Source organism: Dipodomys spectabilis, unplaced genomic scaffold (genome assembly GCF_019054845.1).
Source record: "Dipodomys spectabilis isolate Male_0828 unplaced genomic scaffold, ASM1905484v1 ptg000242l, whole genome shotgun sequence".
Classification (NCBI taxonomy): Eukaryota; Metazoa; Chordata; class Mammalia; order Rodentia; family Heteromyidae; genus Dipodomys; species Dipodomys spectabilis.
Window position 1 is genome coordinate 6,153,854 of NW_024870919.1, and position 6,033 is coordinate 6,159,886.

The window sequence follows — 6,033 nt, forward strand, 5'->3', positions numbered from 1 at the left end:
CCATTACAACTTTGGCTGGGGGGCGGGGATTAAAGAGGAGAGGGACCGGGGTGGTGAGAAGGGAAGGGATGGGAAAGGGAAACAAAGGAGGTGGCAAAAATGCTTGGTAAGAAATATACTCATTTCCTTGCCCATGTAATTGAATCCTCTGTTTACAGTATTTTCACACTAAAAAATTATCTGAAAAAATTTGCATCAGTTGATAGTGCATATGATTTTATTTTTATTACAAACATAGAATGTAGTAAAAATTTTCATTGCAATTACACTGCACTAGGATGTGGGCAGATTCTAATGTAAATAATAGACTGTGCTTATGTAGAGAATTTGAGCATCCAGAATTTTAATATGCCTGTGATCATAAAACTGATACCGTACTGATATTGAGTGACAAATACAACTTCTGATAAGTACAGAAGCTTTCCTTGTATGTTTTTAATACATATTTTTATTGTAAATGTGCTGTGCAGAGTGTTTACAGTTACATATGTAAGGTAATGAGTACATTTCTTATTGAGCATTTTTACCCCCTCCTTGGTTTTTCCCCTACCATCCCTTCCCTTCACACCTCCCAACTCTTCCCTCCAACCCCCTCCCCCGATAGAGTGTCTTGTACATCTCATTGTTGCAATGGGTCAACCTGTATCCTTTCCTTGTATCTTAAATGAAGAAATGCTGATTGACTTGTGCTGATTCTACTTGTGTAGACACACCTAAGATCACTCGCCAAGTCCAAGAGCACGTAATTCACATTCACATCATTTTTTGTCATTTTGGTATAATTGTGTTCTACACATTTATTGACAGGTTACAAATTATTCTCAAATTTTAATACATTAAAATACTTTCTTTTTGTCTTATTTTGTTGACCATGAAATCAGCAAGACCTCAGTCAGCATTTCTCACATAGGACTTTTCACATGAGTTTGTTAAATGTTGACCTGAGCTCCAATCTTCTGAGGACTCACTCATCTGCTTAAGAATTGATGCTGGCTGTTGGAAAAGAACTCAAGGAAGAATGCCATTTAAAGCCTTATAACTTTATTCTGTACCAGGGTATTTTCCTGCTACTTTGGTTTTTGAGAGTGTCTACAAGAACTAGCATTCCCTGGGGAACAAGGAGACGCCATATGACGTTTACTTACTGAGATTTCCGATTGACTTGCTATCACTTGTACTGCATTTTGAAAGTCGAATGTGTCAAAACCTACCCATTTGAAGAGATAAGAGGAGATGCTGGGAAGATGGCTCAGTGGTAGAGTTCTTGCTTTGCATGCATGAGGCCTGGGTTCAATTCTTCAGCACCACATAAACAGAAAAAGCTGGAAGTGGTGCTGTGGCTCCAGTGGTAGAGCACTAGCCTTGAGATGAAGAGCTGAGGGACAGCGCCTAAGCCCAGAGTTCAAGGTCTACACTGGGGTGGATCTTGTATTGAGTACATAACAAACTGCTTCATGTATTTGGCAGGTTACCTGTCTCCAGTGTGCCGTAAGAATAGGACTATCATATAAATTAATAAATTACTTTAAAAAAAGAGATAGGAGTGGTAAAAGAATTTTTAGAGACAAATACATCTTCAACATATTTGATTCCAAACATTATGTCTAAGGCATATTCAACAAGTAGTGAAACTTGTGTTGTCTGTAACTATGTGTCTTTCTCCATGTGTGCATGTGTACATGTGTGTATGTATGTATTTTTGTGTATAGTAACATGCATGTATACATATATAAGGGCATATACACACATATATGCATTTAAAAATAAATATACATATATAAATATATGTGTATATGTTTATATCAGTTGTTCAATGATTTAATCTATAGTTCCCAGCACATTGTCATTCTCACAAAGTGTACATAATAAACTGCTCTGAGGTTCCGTGCTCTATGATGGGCATCCTTTGTAATCACTTCCCCCATTACCTAGTTTTTCATCCCTGAATATATTCGGTCTACTTTCCACAGGAAAGCATTGTTTTCATTACATGTATTTACTTATAATAAAAGAAAAAAGTCGTTTGTAAAAGAAAAAAGAAAACGAACTTTTAGGTCAGAGGTTAAAAGTATCCTATCCGTTTCAATGATTCCTATGAGATAAAATTTATAACAGTAGTAAAAGTGAAAAGGAATTCCTAGATCTGTTGTTTTGCCATTTAGAATAGAAATGAATAACATCACGTCACTGTTATAACTCTTAAAGAATGCAAGGGTAACTGATGGTCGCTATCATGTTCCCACAAAACCAGTGGATTCTGATGGATAATAGTAGACCAGCAGAAATTCTTTTTTTTCTTATTGTGAAAATACTGTACAGAGGGTTTATAATTACATGGGCAAGACGGTGAGTACATATCTTATCAAGCATTGTAGCCTCCTCCTTTGTTTACCCTTCCTATCTCTTCCCATCTTTCCTCCCACCACTCCTCCCCCCCACCCCCAAGTTGTAAAGTTCGATTTTGACATGACAACTTGTACTTCTCATTGTTGCAACAGGTCCACCTGTATCCTTATTTAAACGACTTGTTTTTCCACTTCCCCTCCACAAATTATACCGACATCAAATATAGTGAAAGCAGGGGTTATACTGTAGGGGAGGGACATATTAGGGTGAGGTGGTATGACAATGTTGTTTTGATTTGCATTTTTTTATGGCTAGGGAGGTTGAGCATTTTTTCATGTGTCTATTGGCCATCCTTCTTTCTTCTTCAGAGAAGTTTCTCTTTAAGTCATTAGCCTACTTATTTATTGGGCAGTTGTTTCTTTGAGGATTTATTGTTGGGGGATTTAATTTTTTGAGTTCCAAGTATATTTTAGATATGAGACCCTTGTCCGTTTTATGGCTAGTGAAGATCTTCTCCCAATCTGTGGGCTTTCTATTGATCTTGCTAGCTATGTCCTTTGCCATGCAGAAGCTCTGCAACTTCATGCAATCCCATTTGTCCAACCTTTCATTGATTTGTTGTGTTTCCAGGTCTCTATTCAGAAAATTTCGGCCAGAGCCAAGGAGACCTAGGGTTTCTCCTATTCCATCCTGTAATGTTTTCAGAGTGTCTGCTTTGACTCCGAGGTCTTTGATCCATTTGGAGTTGATTCTGGTGCAGGGTGATATATAAGGATCTAGCTTTAGTTTTCTACAAGTAGTTAAGCAATTTTGACAGCACCATTTACTGAAGAGGCTGTCTTTCTTCCATTCTATTTTTTTAGCTCCCTTATCAAAGATTAGATGACTATAGGTCTTTAGGTTCATTTCTGGGTTTTCAATTCTATGCCATTGGTCCTGAAGTCTGTTCTTGTGCCAGTACCAAGCTATTTTGATTACTATGGCTTTATAGTACAGTTTGAAATTTGGTATTGATATCCCTCCAGCAGTGTTCTTTCCATTGAGGAGCGTTTTTGTTATTCGGGGTCTTTTATTATTCCATATGAATTTTTGGATTGCCTCTTCTATTTCCTTGAAGAATGAGGTTGGAATTTTGATAGGTATCGCATTAAATTTGTAGATAGCCTTGGGAAGTATTGCCATTTTCACGATGTTAATCTTTCCAATCCAGGAGCATGGAAGTTTTCCCCATTTTCTAAGTTCTGTTTTGATTTCCTTTTTCAAGTTTTTAAAGTTTTCACCATAGAAGAGCAGCAGACATGGAGCATGAAAGAGAAAGAGAGGAAATGGGAGAGTGAAAGAGAAAGAGAAATATCACAATACTGAAAGTGTATAACAGATAAACAAGAGCAGTATGAGAATATTCATACTGCTGTCTTTAGACTCTACATATACATTTGAAGGTATTTGATGTATGATAACCCATCAAAATGAAATATAAAGTTATTTTGTTAAAAATAAAAATGTCTCAGGAGAAATTTTAAATGTAAAAACAATCTTCATGGAAGCAAACTCTGAGCTATTTCATGACTTTGAAAAGGATAAAGTGGTTGAAGTTAGTATAAATTCAGAAGTATGACAATTCACAATGATATAAAAAGGTATTCATATATTTAATAACATAACCCAAAGCAGAAAGCAAATGTTGGATAATTGATTTTTTAAAAAACATTCTGTCAGGTGCTTGGAAGGTGGCTCAGTGTTAGAGTGCTTGCCTTGCATGCATGAGGCCCTAGATTTGATTTCTCAGCACCACATAAGCAGAAAAAGATGGAAGTGGTGTTGTGGCTCAAGTGGTAGCACTAGCCTTGAGCTGAGGGACAGCACGTAGGACCCAGAGTTCAAGCCCCATTACCAGCAAAATCAAAATATAAAACAAAACTAAACACAGTCTCTCACTTTTGTGGCTTCAACTCTTTAAAATCACTGCTTCAGCCTCTGGGTAAGATTTTAGGTGTGGCCATTTATCAACATTCCTGATTCAGACTCTACTTGATAACTTTTTAAATAAATATTTTGTTCTTAATTTTCCTCTTCGTAAATTCACATGCACCTATAAAAAATGGTTTGGCCATCCCAGTAACCTTCTCCAAGTACTTCATAATGATGACTTACAAAAAGTTGTATTATATTACAACAAGGAAAACAATGCTACAAATAAGAAAAACCAATAATTAAATATTAATGATTAATAAAACGAAAAACAAAACAATTACCAGTGTTTTCCGTATTTGAAGGGTACTACGTATTAGATTTTACTATTTTCTCATATTCCTGTACATTTAAAACTGCCTAAGATTATGATGTTCAACAAGAGTTTTATAGGCTATGAGCAGTCTTTAAAGTTACCCATTAAGATTACTATTTATGGCTCATCTCATCATTTGTATATGGCTTATATCATCATTTGTTCCTCACTAACATCTAAAATAAGGAAGCCCTATATTTTTAATAGAAACTATGTAGTTAAAAGTCTTAACTCTTTATTCTGCTCCTTTACACAAAGACTTTGCAACTTCTCATTAGTAAAATTTCTATAAACTCTGAAATGTACATACTTAGTAGCATATGTCTGCTACCATAAATCTTAAATACTTTATCAAAAAGTTTTATGACCTGGGCTGGGTAGGTGGCTCAGTGGTAGAGTGCTTGCCTTGCATGCATGAAGCCCTGGGTTCGATTCCTCAGCACCACATAAGCAAAAAGAAAAAAGTTGGAACTGGCACGTTGGTTCAAGTGGTAGAGCAGTAGCTTTGAGCTGAAGAGCTGAGGGACAGCGCCCAGTCCCAGAGTTCAGGCCCCACTCGCAGACTCCCACCCCCAAAAAAATTTATGTCCTGCCAAACAGTCCTAGTTTTGGCCTATATAAGCAAATTCCCAAAATTAAATATGTTTAAAACATTAAAACTTTAAAAAAAAAACCTTAACACTTGCTTCAGTGTTCATCATGACAGGTGCCTTGTATAAAATAATTGAATTCCTCCTCTTACACATCTCTTGAACAACAAATATCTGGAATTATTTTGTTTTTGACATGTCAGTCTTTATTCTTAAATGTGTGCTTATGTAAGAAGTACATGGTTCTAAAATTTCATGGCAATTATTTTGAGCTTACTTTTTGTTGAATTGTCTAGTTTAAGAAAATAAATTACACTTTATATATAAAAAATGTTCTATGCTCAATTCAGCATCAAGTACTCTAACATTGGAACAATACAGAGAAGATTAGAATGGCCCCTGAGAAAGGATGACAGGCAAATTCCTGAACCATTCCATACTTTTACAACAACAGATGCTGGAGGAGATGTAGCCACAAGAGAACTGTACTGCATTCTTGGTGGGAGTGTAAACTTATTCAACCCTTTGGAAATTACTATGGAGGTTCCTCAAAAGACTCCACATAGAACTCCCCTATGACCCAGGAATCCCACTTTTGTGCATTTACCCAGATGATCACAAACAAGACCACACTAAAGCTACCAGCACAACTATGTTTACTGCAGCATTATTTACCATCGCTAAGATCTGAAACCAACCCAGATGCCCCTCAGTAGATGAATGGATCAAGAAAATGTGGTATTTATACTAATGGAATTCTATGCCTCCCTCAGAAAGAATGGCATCGCCCAATTTGTTAGAAAATGGAAA

General features: G+C 36.4%; 1 non-coding gene across 1 annotated transcript; it reads left to right on the forward strand.

Annotated features, from left to right (window-relative positions):
* Nucleotides 1-5,564: 5,564 nt before the first annotated feature.
* On the forward strand, nt 5,565-5,667 carry LOC122124727. Its single transcript, XR_006150634.1, has one exon. It is a non-coding gene; the product is annotated as a U6 spliceosomal RNA (small nuclear RNA).
* The last annotated feature ends 366 nt before the right edge of the window (nt 5,668-6,033 follow it).